Raw genomic sequence first — 15,330 nt, forward strand, 5'->3', positions numbered from 1 at the left:
ACAAAATGAAAAATGCTTGTCTGCTGCAAGTGCTGAATTCCAGGTAAGTCTGATCAACTCATTCCCCTTCGTTAGCTGAGCAAATCAGAGAGTAGAGATAGGACCAGAAACCACCTTCTGTTCACTTTCAACTTTTGCTTAGCATTATATTGTTTTAGATGTGGATTTCTGTATATTTTCCTGTGGTTATTGGGTGGAGATAAAGGTATTGTGCTGGTGTATTGGAATAAATAGCAAGAAGACTAGCTTCTCTTTTTTCAACCCCTCTACTCTCACCTTTTTTTTTTTTGCTTTTGTAAGCCATTGCTCATAATGAAACCTATACTGCTCTTTCTTCTAGATTTTCTTCTTGTATAGTGAAGGCCTCCCTCCATTCTGTTTATTCATATAAAAATATGACATTAAAAATGGTCATAAGCTTTAGGTTGAGAAATTTCTTGGAGAAACCTGTGCCACTGTTAGCGTGTTAGTAATTACTTAAGATCTATTTTTAGTGTCTAAGTCGTGGAAGACATCTACTTCAGTAGAAGTAAAAGGAGCTGGGAGACCAATTTTACTGTGAAGGAACTAGAAGAGCTTGCTGAATGCTGTATTTTGAGCAGGGCTTGTAGCACTGTCCAGTATGAAGTTGCACTGAAGTGTTCATTGCAAGACCGTGCTTGTAGTCTGTCTGCAACTTTGCCATATATTTGGACAGAAAATTTCTGAGTACCAGTCCATCAATTCCTTTATGCATATTAAATATGCAGTCATGTATGCATATAAAAAAAGGATTTAAGTGTGAATGAACAGATCTGGCAGAAAAAGCTCGGTCTTTTAAACAATCATGATAGCATTATATTTTAAAAAGCGCTGACATCCTTCTGCTTTGAAGCAAGGAGATGTAACAGGCTGGGGATTGAAAAAACATATTGGTGCAACAGAACTGTCCAGAAGTTTTATAAACCTTTTCTGGACCAGCTTCTGTTGCATTTTCATCAGAATGTACAGTCCTCAGGTGCATAGCAGATAACTGCCTCATCACTCACTGCTCCGTTGCTTACAATATTCGGTATTCTTTACTTATGATAGTGTCCTGGTTTCAGGAACTCTGAAATTTTTGGTGATGAATCTCAGGAATTATTTTAGACCTTCGTAATGATTTCTTTGTTGTTTTATAAACTGATACATTCTTTGAATATAGTGTTGAAAATAGATATACCCTGTTGGGAACTGATGATCAGAAATAATTTTTTGGGGATTCTTCCATATGCAGAGATGCTAGGGACTTCTTGTCGAGTCATATTCCCTCAAGTCTTTCTGGCTGTTTCCCTGTTCCAGCAGTTCCAGCTGTCTTCAGAAAATTACATGTATGTATTTTCTGCAGTGACTTCTTCCATCCCCTGATGGATTCATCAACAGTTATCTGGAACAATCATTCACTCAGCAGAACTTTCTATTCTCATTCTGAGAACAGGACTAAACCTATTCTTGCTTAACTGCTAGCTGAAGTGGAAGATGTTTTCTGCTGTAAAGCTAAAGATCCTACCACTTGCATTCCATTTGAAAGTTATCAAGTTGTAATTCATATCTTTGTTTTTTCCTAAAAAAAAGATAAGTTGGAGTTTTCTTGTTCATGTACCATGTGAAAGGAACATTGCTAAATCAAGTAAACAAATTAAGAAGCATCCAAACCTGTGCAGTTCCTTTAAAGGATATGCACTATTCAGGTAAAGTGTACAGATGGTAAAAAGATAGCAAGTGTAAAACTGAAACTTTATGGATCAAAATCACTTAAGGGAACAGTAATAAAGTTGTTTCTTGTGTGCTAAGAATATGCTGTAGAGTTTCCACTCAGCAGGTTTAAATTTGGGTATGGTTGTAAATAGAAATCAATCTAATAAAATCATAAAAATATAGGTTTAGGAGGGATAGTGAGAGAATTTCTGGATTGGGACAGAGTGAAATCCAGCTAGACATTTCTTGACAGGTATTTGTGTAATACACTTCTAATGACACATGATGCGGGAGACTTCGTATTCTTTTTACTATTAATGCAACAAAAAGTTTTTCCTAAAATATACTGTATTTTATTTGCTGAAAATCAAATTATCATCTCCTCTTACTACTTGAAGAACAATTGATGAATATTATTCTCTTTTTTGTATAAAGTCTGTTATAAAATCTTTAATATATCTCTATATCAATCTATCTATCTGTGGGTGCCCCATCCCTGGAGGTATTCATGGACAGGTTGGGGGTTTTTGGGACTAGATGATCTTTAGGGTCCCTTCCAACCCATTCTTTTATATTAGAAAATTGCTCTTAGATATCCTTTCAGTTCTCTGTTTTTCTTCAACTGTGCTGGTTATCTTTTCTGAAACTGTTTTTTTGGTTTTTTGTTTGTTTTCTTTGAATTTTAATTTTCTCCATCTTTCTCTAATTATGATGATGAAAAATTTTACAGTCTTTTAGATAGGACCTAGTTAGCAGCAATTAGAATGAAATAATTTCTTTACCTTACCACTGAACTATTGGACATGTACTGTTCCCTCTGAGAGTATTGGATTATCTTGTATTCAATTTATGACCTAAATCCTGACCCTTCAGTTTGGCTTGGTTTTCAAATTCTTTCCTTGCCTTTTAAAATGTTTGATATCTCCTCCTTTCCTGTTTCCGTTATTCCACCAAACAGTTGAAACCATTAGTACATTCTTCTTTTCCAGTTATCCAAATCACTGGGATCTTGGGTGAGTCATGAAGCATCTTGATTCAGGTGATTTTTTGGTGATGAAAAACAAGCTAGGGGTTGTTTTAAATTAGTTGTACCCTCACTGGATATTTGTCTTATCTAGTCTACATTTTTAATTGGCTAATGAAAATGTGCTGTGGAATAATTAAAAAAAAAGTTTATTCTTGATTTGTCATGTGTTCCATGACAGTTATTGATGAGTTCACCCATCCTCTTAAAGATAGAAAATAAGGTTGATTTAACATTGTTTTTACATGCCCATGTTGGCGCTTTTTATATCATATGATTTTTAATAGATGTACTCAATTTTCTCTGCCAAGGGATGTGACTGATATTTTCGCTCCATTTTTTTTTTTCCATAAAGGGTAGCATTAAGTCTGTCTCTTCTGACCTTTGGGAACCACAAGCCTTCAGAGTCTTTGAGTGCAATTGATAGCGGTGTGTGCATTGCTTCAGTTAGTTCCTTGATGATTTATTAATATATAAGCTGCATCCGTATGATTAAAAAAATAAATTTCCAAACCTCTTTTTTCCATGCTCAAGCCTGCAATCCCATGTTCTTGCTAAAAATAATTTTTTTTTAGTTGTTGTTATGGCTATACCATGCTATTTTCACAAAAAGAACAGGGAGAGCTGTTGACTCTGCATCACTTGCTATTTTCTCTGCTGTACATAACCTATACTTTATTTTCTTCTTACTTCTCATGTAAATAGTACCATTTTCTTGCTATTTTTTATAATTTTTTCCTCTTCCTTGCTAACTGAAATTTACATAGCTTTCTGATTTTATTCTGCAGTGTTTGTGTGGTCCATTCATACTTAAAAATTTATCTACTGAGGTGTGTGTCATAGTTTCCCTGCTTTTATGATTTTGATTTCTAGGCCATGGGGAGAGACATGATATGATCATAAAGGTCTGTTAAGAGCATTATTTTGGGGGGGTGGTGGTGGGTGTGTGTTTTTTTGGGTTTTGTTTGTTTGTTTTATTTTTATTTGCTTTGCTCAGGAAGTTTGCCTTTGTGAATTTCTGTCAGGTTTGCCCTCTCTCCTACTTTCCTTTGTGATCAGTATAACTCTCAGGAGACATACCAGAATGATCCCTGACTCTATCGAAGTTATATTTTCTGAAGTTCACCATCCTCATTCTGTTACCCTCACCACTTTCTGTACCTGGGATCGATTGTAATCTGTTACACAGGTAAATCATTGATAGTAAGACACTTTGACTTTTTATATGCAGCCTGGAAAACCACAGATCCTAATAATGATAAGGTGCAGGTATTGTTTGATGTGATAATTGACAAACTTTGTTAGTAGCAGTCATTTAATCCGAAACACTAGGGTAGAATTTTAAATGGTGTCATCTCTTACTGATTCTGGTGTCAATGTGAATGGACTTTAGTCTTAAATTTAACAAATGGGTGAAGTCATATAATAAACACAAATTACAATGTTCATCAGTCTTTTTTTTTTTTTCTTTTCAGTTAGTTCAATATAAATTCTCTAGAAGAATTGCCAAAATTTATTTTATGATTTTCTAAGACAAAGTAAGAAGTTAAGAAAACTATTTAGGTCTCTGAACTGAACTAAACAGGTCAAAGATGCTCATTTTGACAGATTCTTATTAATTGAAATGTACAAAAGTTGTTTGGAAATTGCATCGCTATTTGTAAAGAAGAGTTTCAGGCTGAACTGGAAAACAACTTCAAAAAGAATATTAATACTGAGGATTACCCATAAGGAGTTGAAAAAAATGAGATTGATGGGCAAAGCAAGAAATAGACGAAAAAATAAGAACTTTCAAAAGTCGAGTCACTCTGGGTGAAAGAAATTAAAACAAATAGTAAAAGGTTATTCAGCTATATAAAACAAATAGAAGATTCTTAAGCTATCTAAACTAAAAGAAATAAAAGGACAAGGAAACATCCTAGGTATTATCTGAAGTCTTTGTAAATTGTTGTCCTAGTTTCAGTGAAATGGGAATAATACAAGAGGGAGCTAATGGGCAGACAAGTGCAGAAATGGAAATTACCCCAGACAGACCATAAAGAAAACCTAGAGTGTTTCATCTTTGAAGTCAAAGGGACAGAGCAATGTCCATAAAAGTCTCACAGAAAAAGTGACATGTGAAATTACAAGCTTTGGAGTAGAGCAAACTGTGTGTTATGGTACTTGATTAAAGAATAGCTGATGCAGTTTCTGGATGTTTAAAGATGGAGAGTTGATAGGCACCTATCACTCTGTCAGTCCCGTATCAGCTGCGTGCAAAACTCAGACAACAGATTTCGAAGCAGAGATTTATTAAATGCATTAAGGTAAATCTAAGATAGAATAAGACATATTGGGCTTTATTGTTAGGGATAAATCATGACACACTGACAAGGGTTTCTATTGTTACCAATTAATAATGAAGTGTCATCTGCTTAGATTAGAATAGTAACATGGATAAGGGACTGACTAGAGAGGAAACGAGAGTGAGTAGTGGTTAAAAAAGAGCTACTGGGCTTTTAGCAGAGCTTGTTGAAGGATCAGTCTTCAGATACATAGCATTTAATATTTTCATTAATGAGCTTGACATAAATATTAGGAGCGTGTTACAAGAAAGTCGACAGGCACTGTCAATACAGAAGGAACTAGAACATCATAAAGAACTGTGTGACACTGAAGTTTAGAATAAAAAAGATAAGAATAAATTTAATAGTGCAATTAGGAGGCTGTACAGCCAAGGGTAGAAGATGAGAATGACTAGGAGCCTAATGGTTGGAATTAAGCAAGATGATTTGGAAATACCAGCTGATCAGAGGATGATGGTTCCATCAAATGGATGAGAAAATCTGAATGCAAACTGAATGTGAAAGCAAGAGATTAACTCTGATCATCCAGGTTGTCACTTTGAGTCTCCTATATGCTTTAGTGGTTTGGACCGTGGGGATCTGACTTGGCATGTTCAGATGTTTGACTCTTTGTGCTGATTTTGACTCTTTCTACCTGTTAGAAAGGGAATATTCATAGTATGTAGAGTAAATTGCTTTTAAATCACTTCAGATACATAGTGATGAGTGTCATTGAAATGTTCATTGGGAAACATAGTTCTGCTTTCCAGTAAGGTTTTCAATAGTGACTAGTAAATAAGGCTACACACTAAACACAAATGTTGAAGAGCTAATGATTAGGTGAGCCCTCTCTATTCTGTATTCTAAGCTGTGAAGCACATTAGTGTAAAATAACCTCCGATCATATAATTAAAACTGGTTTAGCTGCATATGTGTGAAGGAACCAAATCAAGTGTTGAAACAACAAACGTTCTTTAGGTATTTTTGAGGAGTTTGTACTTGACTGTGCAATGTCTGTGTTTTTTTTATGACGGTCTGTTATGATCTATGGGTTCTGTTCTCCAACCAACTTTACATACCTTACTTCAACCTTTAATTTTTACAAACATTACTGTGGGAATGAAATCAATTAGTTGTGTACCTGAATATTAGTTTCTGTCCTGTGTTTATCTGTGTGGATCATTTGCAACCTGTCTTTACTAAGTAATAAGTTGTAACTGATAGATGTAGACGGAGGCTGTTAAATATCTTTTTAAGATATGTGCTCTAATGTGCTTTCTTTTCACTTACTACTGTTATTCTGCTATGCAGATAGCAAATTGCTTTGAGGCTGATTTATCTATATAAAAAATTCCCAAGCAATAACACTGATTTTTGATGTCCTTTAGAAATAACGATGTTAATGGAGCATTTTCTCCATTTTGTAGGGCTTCATCACAGGTTGATCCTTAGCCAAATTATGTAATTATCTTTTGTTTTAGCATTTCTAGTTCTTGACTCCTCTTCCAGGACTCCTAATATCCTTAAAGTTTTAGTCTCTTGCATAACCATAATTTCCATCCATTTGAGAGTTTTCTTTCTCTGAAGCTGCCATTGGTTGTTGAAAGGAGTCTTTCGCTGCTGTCGAACAAAAGGAGGACTGTTAAGGAAACTGCTTTAGTATCTATCGTTTGAAACTCAGCCTGGCTAATGCTGAATCATCAATATTTTGTAAAGTATGGACTTAATGCACATTTGTTTCTAACTTTTGTAGAATGAGCCCAGCAGACTTGTTTTAAGAAAAAGTGTGAGGGGGGAAGCTTTGATTCACTTTCACTTCTGTCGCATCTGAAATAATTAGAAAAAATAGATATTGACAGTCTTTTAAGATTGGATCTATAAGTTTTGGGGACAAACTTCACAAGATGGTGAAGAGCCTTGAGGGGAAGCCATGTAGGCAGCGGCCAAGGTCACTGGGTCTGTTCAACCTGGAGAAACGGAGACTGAGGGGAGACCTCATTGCAGTTACAACTTCCTTGTGAAGGGAAGAGGAGGGGCAGGCACTGATCTTTTCTCTGTGATGACCAGTGACAGGACTTGAGGGAATGGCCTGATATTGTGTCAGAGGAGGTTTAGGTTGCATATTAGGAAAAGGTTCTTCACCCAGAGGGTGGTTGGGCACTGAACAGACCCCCAGGGCAGTGGTCACAGCACCAAGCCTGGCAGAGTTCAAGAAGCGTTTGGATGATTCTCTCAGGCACCTGATGTGACTCTTGAGGATGGTCCTGTGCAGGGCTAAGGGTTAGACTCGATGATTCCTGTGGGTCCCTTCCAACTCAGCATATTCTGTGATTGTTTTATAATTCCACTGCATTTTTGGCAATGCTTGGACTGTTTTTCCTACCCTATACAATCTGGAGGCTACCTGCTGTCTCTTCTTTAGTGTAAAGCTAAAGTGTAAAGATGAAAACAAATGAATCTCAGCCAGTAATGCATACAAGTAACTATTTAAGAGTTGGTTGAATTTAACACAAATTTTAATTGCATAAGAAATTGTATTTCCGTTCTGTTTCTCAAAGATTGTAACAGTAGTATTAATGAACAGCAATAACATGTAAGTTATGTGTGTTTTATAGAGTACATGAGAGACAAGAGGGCAGTGTGCGTCAGAGTACGTGGCCATTTCTTGTGCTGGAAGAGTAGTCCTGTTGCTGATGCTTTCTCTGGAGTTTTTTATTTATGTTTTCCTCCGCGTTTATTTTTCAGTGAATGGACAAACAGTGCGAGAAGGATCTTGCATATATTTGTAGCAGTAAGTCTGAAAAGCTCTGTTGCCACCAGGGCTCTAGAAAAGCTGTGGAGAGGTACAGGGTGTTGCTAGGCAACACCGCATGGCTACATATAGTATTCTTTTAAGTTATTTATTCCTCAGTTTGAGTGTGTCCTGCTTGGAGCCATTTGGGTAATAGTTAAGCAAGCACATAGAAATCAGAGAGCTTGCAGGAGTGGAATAAAGGAGAATGCAGTATAAAAATATAAAAAAGGAAAAACCATGACACATAATGAAACAGACCAAGAAACATAAAATAATTAGTAAGGACTAGGGGAAAGAAAGTAAACAAGCATGAGGAAACAGAGCAGGAGAGGAAAAAAACCCCAAATTATAGAAAAAAAAAAAAGATGGGGCACTATTGAAGAAAAATTAAAAATTGAAAACTCAAACAGTGTATACACAAGGGAAACAGGGAAACTGCTGCATAAGAATAAGAATTAAAAATCAGAGATAAAAATTGCTTCAAGAGGAAAAGGGAGAAATTCGGTAATTGTGTTAAAAGAATAATGAGTTTTGTTTCTTTTTGATTTGCATCATTCTATTCTTTCCTATTGCTCTATTTGCACATATACAATAGTAGTAGTGACGCCTGGAGCTTGGGACTGATTACTAAATCCAGTATGTTTTCCAGAGAGGAAAAATAATTTAAAGTAGGAGTTTCAGTGTTATTTAGAAATGATTCAGAAATGGTTCAGTTTAGAAATTATTCAGTGTTCCTGTTTGAAAATAGCCATTTCAAAATTAGGTTATTGCGTTTTATTGAAAAACATGGAAGTGATTATACTAAAGGTACTAGGTTAAGCTCTGATTGCACGGAGGGAGTGGAGTGTTCATACTCTCCACGTTAAGCAGGGGCAGGTCTGTCCTGTGCAGTTCTGGGAACTAAAAGCCCTTCACTGCGATAGTTGGAGCCATTTATAGGCTTGAGTAGCATAGCCATGTGAGGAAAATGCTGTGCCCAGCTGAGCCATGTTATTAGCTCAGCAACTGTGCTACCTAGCCCAAATGTCTTGAGCACTGTTTGTGGGACATGAAGAGTGCTAAGCCAAACTCAAAACAAGGAGCCTTGCATCACACTCCTTTTCTGGTGAATCTTGGGTCCTCCATATGTCCCTACTTGCTTGGGAATTGCTGGGAAGGTGCTTGCCTAGTGCTTTGGGGAATGCTTGTATTGTTCACCTCACCTTGAATACAGCAATTTTCAAGAGACTGACAAGAAGAGGAATACACTAGTCTGAGCTCTCTGAGGACAGGCCAGAAGGTTTTGGGAGAAGAAAGCTATTCAGACTGACAAATGGAAACTTCCGAAGGAGTAAAAACCTTACAAAGAAGACAGTAAATGGCGCACAGAGCTAGAAGAGTGCATAGTGCCACACTGAGGTATTGGTTAGTTAGATGCTTTTCTCTCTAACATGGTAAATGAAACTGAGACCTGAGGCAATATATTTATCCTCATGTTGTTTTCAAGCTACATGTGAATAAACAAGCATTGCAGCAGCATTCTCCTAATGCTCTTTTGCATGCCCTGCTAAAAAAAATGTAGCTATACGTAAACCTTGTTCATTTCTGTGTATAGGAAAGTTCTTGTTCACAAAATTTCTTAGAAAAAATAAATCAATACCATTTATTTCCTAAATTTCTGTTGGAAGATACTAAAGCTTGTTTAAGATGCATGATATTTTTTCAAAGAAGATTACACTTATTTGAGCAGTTTTCCCTAGTTTTTAGTTATCCCTGTGTGTCTGTAAATAGATGACACAACAGATGGTGATAACTTCATAGGATCTGCAACAATTGTAAAAGCCCCATACCTCTGATTTTCTGAATATTTTTTTTTTTGAGAAAAAGTATTTTAAGTATTTTTACTGTCCTACTTTGTTGTTCCACACCTACACCCTCCCCACCAAGGCTTGACTTTCCACCTTCTTAGCAATAAGCTTTCATTTGACTAACTTGACTTGATGCATGATATTTCCAAATATGCGGTGGTGTTGACTCTTAAACAGTTTTGTGGTTCTTTCTGCATTCTTATTCTTGCTTTCCCATATAGCTGTTTTTTTTTTTGCGCTTCCATTTGTTTCCTCTGACTCTGTATATATATTACAGAATCTGAGGTCCCTGTCTTACTGTAGCTGTTGCAGTAAGGTATGAGATACCAGTCAGTGCTAAACACAGTAAAGAATGCATATAAATATAGTAGTCTTTTCACAATTTTTAACCTACAGTGTTTAGTAGGTAAAGCAAAATCTGCCTATGCAAGCAAAGTGAGGAATTCATTCCACGCTTCTCATGGGCAGGCAAGCATTCTGCCATGTGCAGAAAAGCAGGGCTCCATCATGCATAACAGTGACCTGGGAGGACAAACACCATCACAGAATCAATAAAGTTGGAAAAGACCTCCAAGATCATCAAGTCCAACCTTTGACTAAATACCACCATGCTCACTAAACCATATATAGCAAAGTGTAATCACTCCAAAGCTCCCTCCTCCTTCTTCCCCCAGCTTTATGTGCTGAGCATTACTCCATATGGTGTGGGATATCCCTTGGGTCAGTTGGGGCCAGCTGTCCCAGCTCTGTCCCCTCCCAGCTCCTTGAGTAACCCCAACCTTCTCACTTGGAATCCTGACTCTGCATAAGCACTGCTCAGCAACAGCTAAAACATCCTTGTGTTACCAGCAATGTTTTCAGGACAAATCCAAAACACAGCCCCATGCTATGAAGAAAATTAACTCTACCCCACCCAAAGCCAGTGTTTTGTGAAAGAGCCATATTCAAAACCATGAGAAAAAGCTAAAGCAGATTAGCTTCTGCGGAATTGGTTGGGAAAATTGTATCCTGTTGTGTTTTTTGGGTTTTTTTTGCTTTTGGTTTCTTGGTTGGTTTTTGTTTTTTTTTTTTTTTTTTTTAATGTTGAGGCAACCACAGGGAGCTGTAGTGCATGATGAACACAGGACAGTGAAAGAAAATGTTTTGTTGTGGCCTGTCTGAAATACTGTTGTTGGAGAATAAAATGTGCCATGTAAGAGATGAGAGGTGGCATCTTGGGCTGAGGAAGCAAGTCTGCTACAGGTAATTTGCTTTTATTCCCCCATATAGGGCTGGACCATACTGTTTCAGGGTGGTGTTTAAGCATTTTATTGTAACTTTAATTTTTGAAAAACTTTTATATTTAATAATTCTTTAGCTATGCATGAAAAATAAGAGGCATCCTGTAAGTTAGTACTCTAAAATATGTGTAGTTAATTATTTAATGTCTTGGTCATTTGGTTTCTGAAAGAGCAGGGGCTTTTGGGTATGTGTTTTTCCTTATGCTCTTTGTTGAAGGTCAAGAACATAATCTGTTTCTTAAGAGTACAGTTCTACCTACATTTTAAAGATTCTTCCTTTTTTTCCCTGGTTATGAGCTCTGTAAATGTTAATTCTCAATATGAATCTGGTCTTTACCTGCATAGTCTCATTTTATTTAATCTCGATGAGTCAAGGGAATATTTGCTTAAGCAGAGTAAAGAATCCCAAGGGAAAAGCAAGCAATGTTGAGGTATGTGAAAGTAATGGGAAGGGAAAGGAGTATAGCATTTGGGATTTTTTTTTTTTTCTTAGTAGTCATTGATTGTATTTTCACTATCAAGTGGAAATGGCATATTTATAAAAGAATTACATTGTAAATTACATTATATTAAGAATAGTGGAGAACTGGAGTATTCAACCACGAAGAATGGGTCCCAGACAGGATCTTAAACTTCTGTAAAGGCTCTCATGTTGTGCTTAGGCTCTCCAATAAGAGAAAGACAGGACTACAGCCACATTAAAAAAGTATTGAGATTAAGTTTGTCTTATTCTAAGGGATGTGTATTGTTCCCTGCTACAGACTCCTATCCTGTACAGGGAAGCAGTCTTACAAGTGTCCCTTCAGATGCAGAGGGACCGGTAGCTTGTTGCCAAGTCCTCCTATTCATCTGCTCATCAATTTTAACATTTGTTCTAGGAAGAAAAAGAAAAATGTGAGAGAAGCAAAGGTTTTCCTTCCCCCCCCCAAAGTTTTCTCTGTCTTTTAAAACTGAGTCACAAGAGAAGGAGCATTATAAATAGTCCTGCCTAGTAGTATCACCTGTACTCTCTGCGCCTTTATTATTTCCAACTGTGCCTCTGGTTTCTTGCATATCTCTTGTAGCTTTTTATTCTTTTGAGTTCTTTGGTCTACTATTCTTTGTGTTGCATGGTTGGGCCTTTCAGAATGTCTTTTCTTATCCTCCCTGTATCACTACTATCTGATGTGTTATCCATTGCCAAAACACGTGGTGTCTGCATCTGCTCTGACAACAGCAGGTTGAATGCAAGCAAGATACCATACCCTTATGTGAACATGAAGGCTGTGATAAATTTGCCACTTGAAATTTGTGCGTGAAACAGCATGAAAAGGAAGTTAGCAGAATGCCATCTCAGACTGGAACATCTTTCGCAGCCCCAGTAAAATTGCAAACTAAAGTGTTAAGTATGTTTAATAAGTAATTAACTTCTACATGATTACCTGTCTTTAAGGATTAAATGCACCATATTGGAAAAAGTTTAAAAAATCAAAAATTGTCTGGTTTCACTTCAGAATTTCCAGTTACATTGACAGTATTTCTGGTAATTAATAACAAAAAACTACACTTGCAGTTTCAGAAAACAACACATGCATCAGTTTTCTGGTATCAATCCTGCATTAGCAATATATTCCTGCTTTTAGAGAAAATGTGATACTTGCTTTTGAGTTTATACATGCACTAATTTTAGTGCCTTATAATGATGTACCTCTAAAAAAAACCCTGAGAAGATTAACATGGTTATGCTAATTAGGCATTGATTACAGCCTGCCACAATTCTATTTAATGCTTTTTATATTGATTTTTATTTGATTACCGACACTTAGGCTGGTTTTCTCTTGGAATTCTGCTATTTTTAATGTACTAATATCTATATTTTTCTAAAAGCTTGTCTGGCCAATATGGCTGTATCACATAATGAAAAAAATTTTATAACAAATGTTCATGTATTATGAATGACATGCTGTCAAATGTTATGTAAATACCTGAGGACTCAATATACTTTCTGCAGATATTAGGAATATGTATGTATTTTAAAAAAATACCCATTTTTCCTTTGTGAACAACTGGTCGGTTAGCAGTTTTAAGCTGCTCTTCTCCCTTGTTTGGAATAAGAACCCCTTGAGAATGAGTCATAGCAAATAGGAAGATGGAATTTAGTAAGCAGATATTGTGAAGATCGTAACAGGTTACAGATATGATCAAACAATCTTTTTACTTGTTTAACTTTTAAGAATGCTCTTAGATAAAACCCTTTGGCATATGGCATCAGGTTTTTTTACTTTCTCAATGTGAAGACAGTTTAAAGGGGCTTCCTGTCTTCAATACAGTTATTGGCTACTGAATCGCATTAGAATAAATGCAATATATGTAAGTCGTTTTGCCCTATAGCAGATGGGTGTTTAAGTCTGTGAGAGAAGATCAATGGAACCATTTAGCTTTTTGTGTTGTTTCAGTGTAGAAAGACAGTCTGTTCCAAATCAAGAGAGGAGTCTGCTAAGAATATTTAGGTTTCATTGGAATAAAGCACAGTATTATATAAGTTCACAACAGAAGAAGTAGATGTGCTATTTGAAATTCGTAACACTTGACTATTAGTCTGTTTTTAATATTTTTCTTTGGCATGTAATCCTGTTTAATTAGATTCTACTCGCTTTGTTGTTTCAAGATTCTGTAAACTGGAGTCTTATATACCAGCTGCTAAAGCAGGAGTTACTGTCTAAATGATATTCACAATGAGTATTTGGAAGGTTTACAATTATACCCTTGCTAATAAATTGTGCTATTTTCCCCAACAGTTTTAAGCGCTAATCTTCAGAAGGCATTTTAAAATTAGCTAAAATTCTGTCAAGAGATTTACAAAAATTGTTAGCATGAAGATAATTATGTCACAGTCCTTGGACTCCATCTCTGATTGTGTGCATAAATCAGAAAATGTCAGCTGTGTTTTCCCTTAATAATTATCCTTGCAGCAATATATTACAGTGTATATTACTATTATAATATTGCTTTAGGTTTATAAAACACAAGTTAGTTATTTCTGAAGTTTTCTGCTGATGAAATAATTCACATTTCTAGAATAAGTGATTATTTGTTTTACCATTTTATATATATCAATGAGAAGATCAGTTTGGAAATCAGCTTTCTACAGTTTTTTACACAGTCCCCTGAAGTAGTCAGCTTTTTAGTTACAACTTTGTTAAAAGAGATCACTTCTACAGTATGGCCAACATTTTCAAAAGAGCTAGCTAATGTGGTCAACCTTGTGGCACGTGTGGCACTTGAAGTTTTAAGGCATTTTTGGACCAAAATTTGAGAATCTTCTTATCGAATCTGTACAGGATGTAGGTATTTACAGTAGATTCTGTAGGTCCTCAACAGTTTTGGTAATCTGTTGTTGGAACCTCCCTCCTTAAACATAACTAATTGAAATATTAGAGTAAGCTAGTAAATACTTCAGCATTTGGACCAGGTTGTCTCATTTTTAGGACTCAGAAATCTAGGTACAAATAGATTTAATAAATTAATTTAATAAATTAAATTTAGCTGCATAAACTGTAGAAAATAAGGACACAGTGTACTCTGTAGGAATCTTTTTCATGAATAATAAAGGAGAAAACCAAAGAAAAATTAATTTTTTTTGGCATTAGCAGTAATAGTAAATACAAACTGATTAGATGAGAGCTGTTCTGCTTTCAATTGCTGTGCATTCCTTATGTTTAATACACAGAATGTTTGACACTAGAAATGTGAGATTTACTCAAGCTTTCTAAGAAAATTTCCTAAACCCATGTGGAACTGATGAATTCCAAGAATTCAACAATCCTACTTACCTTAAAAACCTCTTTCACAGAAGAGAGATGGTGTTTTAAGTAAGGCTTTTAATTTGGCAGTGTATCAACTAGGATAGGAGATCTATCTCCTCAACTTCAGTGATGCAGCCTGCTATAGGATGGGTCTTACACTGTTGTCAGTGCTAAAGATTTTATTTCTCAACTATCTAAAAATGTGTGCAGAGACATTAACGATAATATAATAAGTTTGAAAGTCTTATGTGAAGCATTTCAGGATGGAGTTAAAGTAGCAAGATATGTCTTAGTGTGATCCCACTCTCATTTGTGTGGATGAAAGATTTAAGGTTGGTTTCAATGGACGTGGGGTCATATTTAGCCCACAGAATTGGCAAGTTTGAGTTATGGTCTGACTCTTAAGCCTGTCATGGCAGAGCGGAGGCAGCAATGCTTTTTTGATTTAGGGAGATCCTTGGTGGTCACACCAGGCAATAGAATGTCGTTGGTTTCTGAGCTGCTTCTGCAAAGTTCTACGTTTAATCCAAGAGGCCAAATAAAGAATTGCTTTTCAAATA

At 36.1% G+C, this 15,330-nt stretch overlaps 1 protein-coding gene across 7 annotated transcripts in view; it reads left to right on the top strand.

Annotated features, from left to right (window-relative positions):
• DPYD (dihydropyrimidine dehydrogenase) overlaps positions 1-15,330 on the top strand; it is a 336,400-nt gene that overhangs the window by 26,356 nt on the left and 294,714 nt on the right. The window lies entirely within an intron of this gene.

Source organism: Corapipo altera, unplaced genomic scaffold (assembly GCF_003945725.1).
Source record: "Corapipo altera isolate COAL_440 unplaced genomic scaffold, ASM394572v1 57, whole genome shotgun sequence".
Taxonomy (NCBI): Eukaryota; Metazoa; Chordata; class Aves; order Passeriformes; family Pipridae; genus Corapipo; species Corapipo altera.